The sequence below is a fragment of the Canis lupus genome, chromosome 16 (genome assembly GCF_011100685.1).
Source record: "Canis lupus familiaris isolate Mischka breed German Shepherd chromosome 16, alternate assembly UU_Cfam_GSD_1.0, whole genome shotgun sequence".
Taxonomy (NCBI): Eukaryota; Metazoa; Chordata; class Mammalia; order Carnivora; family Canidae; genus Canis; species Canis lupus.
The window spans coordinates 42441277-42449368 of record NC_049237.1 but is presented as its reverse complement, the minus strand read 5'-3'; the positions used below and the strand labels follow the sequence as shown (position 1 = coordinate 42449368).

At 40.1% G+C, this 8092-nt stretch overlaps 1 pseudogene; it reads left to right on the top strand.

Annotated features, from left to right (window-relative positions):
* Positions 1-4588: 4588 nt before the first annotated feature.
* On the top strand, positions 4589-5498 carry LOC106559859 (annotated as a pseudogene).
* The last annotated feature ends 2594 nt before the right edge of the window (positions 5499-8092 follow it).

Sequence of the window (8092 nt, the reverse complement as noted above, 5' to 3'; positions counted from 1 at the left end):
TTAACCCCTAGTTAAGCTCTACTTTATCTTTCCTAGCCCCTCCCCCAAGGTTTACCCTTACTCCTTCCATTTTATTAACTTTGAAATAAATTTTTAAGTTTGTTTTACTGTATCAAATTACTATAGCAATAAGATAATAAAAATATAGAACAATGAACTCTGCTTACTTATAAACCCTTTCTTCTTGACATTAACCTAATATGATCTACTGTTGCCTAAATCATAGTCACCACACAATTTAAACACTAGAGCAGTGGTTCTCAACAGAAGGGAATCCCATCCCCAGGGGACATTTGACAATATCTGAAGACATTTTTCTTTGTGGACAAGTGGAAAGGATCTTACTGGTACCCAGTGGGTAGAGTTTTGTAATGCTACTAAACATCCTATGCAAGAGCCCTTTACAACAAAGAAATATCCGACTCAAAATTCAACAATGCCAAGATTGAAAAATGCTTCAGTAAAGGAATTTTCCATTTTCAAATTGCTTAAATAGTTACATAGCAGACATTTTCCTCTGAAACTCTTAAAGAAAATATTTTCAAATACCAAGGACTATCTCCACTAAAAATTTCGATACAATAAAGGATTTTATGGAAGAATCAGATGGCAAAATATGAAAGATCCTCTGGAGCTACAAAACACCAAGAAAACAAAGGCAGAGTTAAAGGCTCATGGTGCACCTTAACTGATTCTGTTGTGAGTTATTTATGTGACACTGCCAATGCTTAAATAGATCATAAAAATTGTTAAGTAAGTGGATTATCATTGAGTTTGCATCTTAAATCAAAACAAGAATGTTCTTCTGGCTAACATAATTCTAGTGTGATGCAGCTAAGAGAATTTGAGGACAGGAGATAGAAGCTAGGAGTCTAGACAGGGCTCCATCTTTACCTGACTGACTCTGGGCAAGTCATATATATAGCTTTCCTGGGCTCTAGTTCCCCCATCTATAAACTTTCCTCTCAAAGTTGATAATAAAATGTGAATGCTAGTGCCTGTCTTATCTACATCACAGAGTTATTTTGAGAACTGTTTTTTTTAATTATTTATTTATTCATGAGAGACACAAAGAGAGGCAGAGACATAGACAGAGGGAGAAGCAGGCTCCTTGTAAGGAGCCCAATGTGGGACTCAATCCCAGGACCCTGGAATCATGCCCTGAGCCAAAGGCAGATGCTCAACCACTGAGCCACGCAGGCATCCGGAGACCTGATTTTTTTTTAATGTACTTTCCTTTTACTTATTTGAATACTGATATCTTATTATATCTTCTTACACTTCATATATAAGATTTTGTAAAGAACAGTGCCTTTGGAAGACTAATGAAAAGTAGATTGCTAGAGAGAGAAGGTTGAACAATCCCATAGAGATACTATTGAGCTCTTCAAATTGATTAATTTCTTTTCCTCTTAAAAGGTCCCATTGGAGTGCAAAAACACATTGAAAAACAAAATCACATACAAGCCACAACTGGGAGAAAAATTTGTAAAACACAAACCTGATAAGGAACTTACACCTAAAACATACATAGCATTCTTAAAATGCAGCAATAACTCCATTTTACTTATTTACTTATTTATTTGAGAAAGAGAGAGAGTGTACACGCAAGTGGTGGGGTTGGGGTGGGGTGCAGAGGGTGATGGAGAGAGAGAATCCTAAGCAGGCTCCAAACCCAGTGCTGAACCTGATGCAGGGCTCCACATAGGGCTCCATCTCACAACCCTGAGATCATGACCTGAGCTGAAATCAAGAGTGTGAGGTTTAACTGACTGAGCCACCTAGATGTCCCAACAATAACCTCATTTTAAAATGTGGGGGGAAAAAAATGAAAATAAATAAAAAAATAAAATGTGGGAAAGACGGGTGCTTGGGTGGCTCAGTTGCCTAAGTGGCACTCTTGATTTCAGCTCAGGTCATGATCTCAGGGTGCTGGGATCAAGACGGAGCAGGCTTCATGCTCAGCAGGGAGTTTGCTTGAGGATTTTCTCTCTCCCTCTCTTTCTTTTTCAAATAAATAAATAAATCTTTAAAAAAATAAAATGTGGGAAAGATCTGAATAGACATCCTTCCCCCAAAGAAAGTATACAGGTACCAAATAAGAATATGAAAAGATGGCCAATAACAGTGTTCATTAGAGAATTGCAAATTAAAATACCAATGAGATACTACTACCTACCTATTAAAATGGGCAAGCATTTTTTTTTAAAAAACTGACGATACCAATTCCTGGCAAAAATGTACAGCAACAACTACTCTCATTCACTGCTGGCAGGAAAGCAAAATGGTACAGCCACTTTGGAAGATAGCTTGTTAGTTTCTTACAAAGCTAAACATATGATCCAGCAATCACACTCCTAGGTATTTACCAAACTGGTTTGAAAACTTAAGTCCTCACAAAAATCTTCATGCAAATGTTTATACAACTTTATTCATAAGTTCCCAAAACTGGAAGAAGATATCTTTCAAATATGAATGAATAAACAAACTGTGGTACATTTATACAAGGAAATATTATTCCATTATAAAAATAAAGGAGCTATCAATACACTCAGAGACATGGCTGAACATTAAATGCATGATGCTAAGTGTAAGCAGTCTGAGAAGGTGTATACTATATAATTCCAATTCTAGAACACTCTAGAAAAAGCAAAAGTATAGCAACAGTTAAAAAAAATCAATAGTTACTGGGGATTTGAGGGATTGAATAACTGAATTACAGAGGATTTTATAGATCAGTGGAGCTATTCTACATAATACAGTAATGGGGGATACATGACATTCTGCATTTGTCAAAACCGGCAAAACTTTAGAGAACAATGAGCAAATCTTAACACATACAAATATTTTGAAATCATTTAGAAGGCTGGGGATCCCTTAATGGTCCACAGACTGTGACAAAAGAATCAAACTGTATTACAGATATGTGGAACAGTCTTACTGAAAAAAATGGGGGGTAATGGTGCTGACCTGACTATTTTCGGAAATGACTGCAGTCCAGGGATAAAGACAAAATAAATTGTACATAAGTACTGTACTCTAGTCAATAAAGTTGTTTCCCACAGGGTATAGGTTAAAAATTCTAATTTTACTATGCAAGTGTATTGAAACTTAATAATTAGGTAAATCAATCATGGATGGTGGGAAGCAGGCTGCTCACTGCTGGAGAGGAAACTTACAGATAAGCAAGGGAAAAAGATTAGAATGATCCATGTAGTATGGATTAGAGTTGAAAACGTCAATATGTATGACATTTAGCTTAATACAGATATAATTGATTATATGTATAAATACTGAAATGTATATATACAGGGATTTGTATACATACAAACATTCCCTCACTCTGTCAGCTGGAAGGGCCTAAAAGAAATGATACCCCACCAGCAATAAGTATAACTAGCACTCAGATGTTGGTCTCTAGTACCATTCTCCAATAAAAGGAACCAGGGCTCCTTGAAGAAGTGGTAGATTTTAGATCTAGGGCAAAATGTAGACAAGACAATCCAAGAGCATCTTATAGTATCAAAGATTAAGGAAATGTTCCCCCCAAAAATGATGAAGGTATGGCAAAGAGACACAAGAATTCCAAAGCTAGCCAAAGCTACAACGATTTGAGCAAAATAAATAGAATAACTTGGGACTATAACCCAAAGTATAAAATATATATCTGTAAGTCCATGCTGATATAAATAAATGATTGAATAAATAATTAAATTAGAGATAAGAGACAAATCTCTCATACAGAAGAATTCCAAATACTTTATATTGGGTACTCTACCCTCAAGGAAGTGGAGCATAACTCCTTACTCCTTAAAGTTTAAGATGTGCAAAGTGACTTTCTCCCAAAGAGTATGCTACAGAAAGGAAGAAAAAGGACTTAAATTAACCTGATAAATACTACCTTAGCCACAAGATCAACATCAACAGTGATAAGTCATGTTGATAACATGTACTTTTGATGAGATATGATGACAATGGCATTTAACATCGGAGGTTCTTCTCCCCAAAACCTATAAGCTCAGTCTAAATCAGGAGAGAAACAACAAAAAAAAGTCCAGGAGAGGAGCATCCTACAGTACTCCTGATTAGTGCTCCTCAAAACTTTCAAGTCATTCATAGCAAAGTCTGAAAAACACTCACAGTGAAGAGAAGCCCAAGGAAACTGGACAATTCAATGTAATCAGGGTTCCTAGAGGAAGTACTAGAACAGAAAAAGCACATTCATAGAAAACAAAGTAAATCCAAATAAAATATGAACTTTGGTTATGACAGCATATCCATATTAGTTCATTAACTACAAGAGATACGCCATAATAACGCAATACAGTCAGTGATGGGAGATATGATGAGTTTATGCAAACTCTTCATACTCTATGTTCACATGGTCCTGTGAATATAAAATATAAAACTGCTCTGAAAAGTAATCAGTGTGGCTGTCTGCTCCTCCCCATTTGACAGACAGCCACATCTGCTGGTCCAGTGCCAGCTGCATCCCCGAGACATGATGGTGAAAGTCGGAGAGAACGAATTGGCTATATTAGGCACCTGGTCACCAGGGCTGCTTTTAACTGGCAAAGTGGATATTGTCGCCATCAATGACCCCTTCATTGACCTCAACTACATGGTGTACATGTTCCAGTATGACTCTACCCATGGCAAATTCCATGACACGGTCAAGGCTGAGAATGGGAAACTTGTCATCAATGGGAAGTATCTCCATCTTCCAGGAGCAAGATCCCGCCAACATCAAATGGGGTGATGCTGGTGCTGAGTATGTTGTGGAGTCCACTGGGGTCTTCACCACCATGGAGAAGGCTGGGCCTCACTTGAAGGGCAGGACCAAGAGTGTCATCATCTCTGCTCCTTCTGCTTATGCCCCCATGTTTGTGATGGGCGTGAACCATGAAAAGTAGGACAACTCTCTCAAGATTGTCAGCAATGCCTCCTGCACCACCAACTGCTTGGCTCCTCTGGCCAAAGTCATCCATGACCACTTCAGCATCGTGGAGGGCCTCATGACCACCAGCCATGCCATCACTGCCACCCAGAAGACCGTGGACTGCTCCTCTAGGAAGCTGTGGTGTGACAGCCAAGGGGCTGCCCAGATAATCATTCCTGCTTCCACTGGCTTCACCAAGGCTGTGGGCAAGGTCATCCCTGAGCTGAACGGGAAGTTCACTGGCATGGCCTCCCATGTCCCCACCCCCAACATGTCAGTTGTAGATCTGACCTGCTGCCTGGAGAAAGCTGCCAAATATAACATGAAGAAGGTGGTGAAGCAGTTATCGGAGGGCCCCCTCAAGGGCATCCTGGGCTATACTGAGGACCAGATTGTCTCCTGCGACTTCAACAGTGACACCCACTCTTCCACCTTCGACGCGGCGGCTGGCATTGCCCTCAATGACCACTTCATCAAGCTCATTCCCTGGTATGACAATGAATTCGGCTACAGCAACCAGGTGGTGAACCTCGTGGTCCAGATGGCCTCCAAGGAGTAAGAGCCTCCTGGACCACCAGCCCCAGCAAGAACATGAGGAAGAGAGAGGCCCTCAGCTGCTGGGGAGTCCCTGCCCCAACTTAATCCCCCAACACACTGAGAATCTCCTGACCTCCAATTTACATCCCGGACCCCGAGGAAGGGGAGGGGCTTGGGGAGTCCTACCTTGTCATGTACCATCAATAAAGTATACTGTACCCAGCTTAAAAAAAAAATAGTGTAAAAAATCATTAGAGAGAGAAACCCTGAATTAAACTATAATTTAATGGATTAAACTATAACTGCACTTTTTCACAAGCATCTGGTTTTACAAAAGAAGAAGAGACCAGAAGACTTAATTTTGAAATTTGCTCAGTAGACTACCCTAGGGCAGCTAGAGCCCTCATTCACTCATCAGCCACTTATAAACTAACAGAAAGGCATTGGTCTGGGCACCTGGGTGGCTCAGTTGGGTAAGGGGCCACCTTCAGCTCAGGTCATGATTCCAGGGTCCTGTGATCCAGTCCTGCATCAGGCTCCCTGATGAGCAGGGAGCCTGTTTCTCTCTCTCTGCCTCTCACCCTGCTTGGACTCTCTCTCTCTCTTTCTCTGTCAAATAATTTTTTTTTTTTTTTTTGTCAAATAAATTTTTAAAACTTTCAAAAATAGGGCAGCCCGGTGGAGCAGTAGTTTAGCGCCACCTGCAGCCCAGGGCCTGATCCTGGAGACCCGGGATCAAGTCCCATGTCCGGCTCCCTGCATGGAGCCTGCTTCTCCCTCTGCCTGTGTCTCTGCCCCTCTCTCTCTCTCTTCCTCTCTCTCTCTCTCTCTCTCGCTCTGTATCTCTCATGAGTAAATAAAATAATTTTTTTAAAAAACTTTAAAAAATAAAAGAAAGAAAAGTGTTGGTCCTTAAGTACATATCAGAATATATATCAGAGGGAGCCTTGTAGACTAGAGGAAAAAAATGGAATAAGCTAGAAAATCTTTCCTTTTACATGAAAAGTAAGCCTGATTTTTACTCCCCAGCTCCTTAAGAAAGGGCAAAGGACCTTCACTATACAATTGAGGAAGTGTCACAAGTGTTTCCCATTTTGGATGAAGAGCATTCAGACGCTCTTCTCAGAATACTGGAGCCCTGGTGAAAAAGTGCATCTGAATGTGCCCTTCTCCAATTCCAGGATCTGGTGATCTATTGGGTGTTGCAAAATACATATTCAAGTATTTTCTTTAAAAAAGCAGATAAAAAGAATTTTTAAAGTGTAAATAATTAAACTTGTCAGAGAGAAGCTGGCTAGGGCCCCCTTGATGGAAAATGTGGTGGATTAACCATCCTTCCCTTTCTCTCTGCTCCAACTATTCATATTGGCATCAGGTTTACTGCAAAAAAAACAATGAAAGTTGTTGTTCATTTAGAACAAAGATCAGTTTGCTTTTGCATACTGTATGTATAAGATATTTCTCCCCCCAAATTCTACCCCAGAACACAGCTTTCTGACCCACAGAAATTTCCCTCTCAGCTAGATTCAAGTTTTTCCCTCTTGAGAAATCACTGGAGATGTTGTTACCAGCCTGACTAGTTTTGAATGCTCTAATGCACCTGAAACTGAACTGCTGGCATAAAAGAGGGGAGCGTCATGAAGGCACTCATTCTATAGCAAATCTTAAAAACACCTAGTAAATTGAGCTAAAAACAAAACAAAAAACAAAACAAAACAAAAAACCTTTATTCTTTTTCCCCACGCTTGTACAAATGACCTAAGTATATACATAAAATCACAATTAAAACAACTAAAACCCAGTCTGTAGTATTAATTGCTGATCAAGAGACCAGCACGATGTGTGGCCCACAGAGACGTGGTCCAAATTCAGTTTCATTTCTTTCATGGAGCACAACTATTCTCCCCTCACTTCACAATACTACTAGGAAGACTTCTTTGTCTATGCACTTGAAGCCCCTTGGGGATGGCACACGGGAGCAAAAGTGACCAGGCAAAAGGAACCTCAAATTCAGGGAGCATACTGAGGCAGTCTGCATGCTCTGCAGTTTAATTCTGACATCAGGTTATTGAAATTGAAGATGGAAAACCCATATTGAGTCATTTGGTTCTCTCTCCTGAGGGCAGTAGATTATGGTGGACAGCATATTATTTAGCACTTTGGCCAGTTCTATTCTAAATAGCCCTTCCTTGGAGGCTATTAACTCAAATCTGGCAAGGATTTTATTACAAATGGAGGGCTTTCTACTGGTTTATCATTTCTTCCACAAAATGCACGTTCTCCTGCTAAGATATTAAAAAAATAAAACTTGCCAAACAACATGAAAACAGTGTGGTATTATAGAAAGAGTGTGAAACACTAAGCAAATTGTCCCAAAGTGGTCCCAGATGCTCACTCTGACTTGCCTGGACAACAGCTTACTGAGAGTACTTTCCTCTCTACCTTTTCCCTGGAAGGAGGGGCTATATACAAGCTCAGCTTCCCATAGGACTTGTGGCCTCATCTCCTTTCCTTACAGTAACATCTCACAGGTCCCAAGATCCCCAGGTGCAGTTAATGTTCCTAGGCACTCTCATAAACTGCTGACACCCATATCCAGACTTCTTGGTGCTCAGA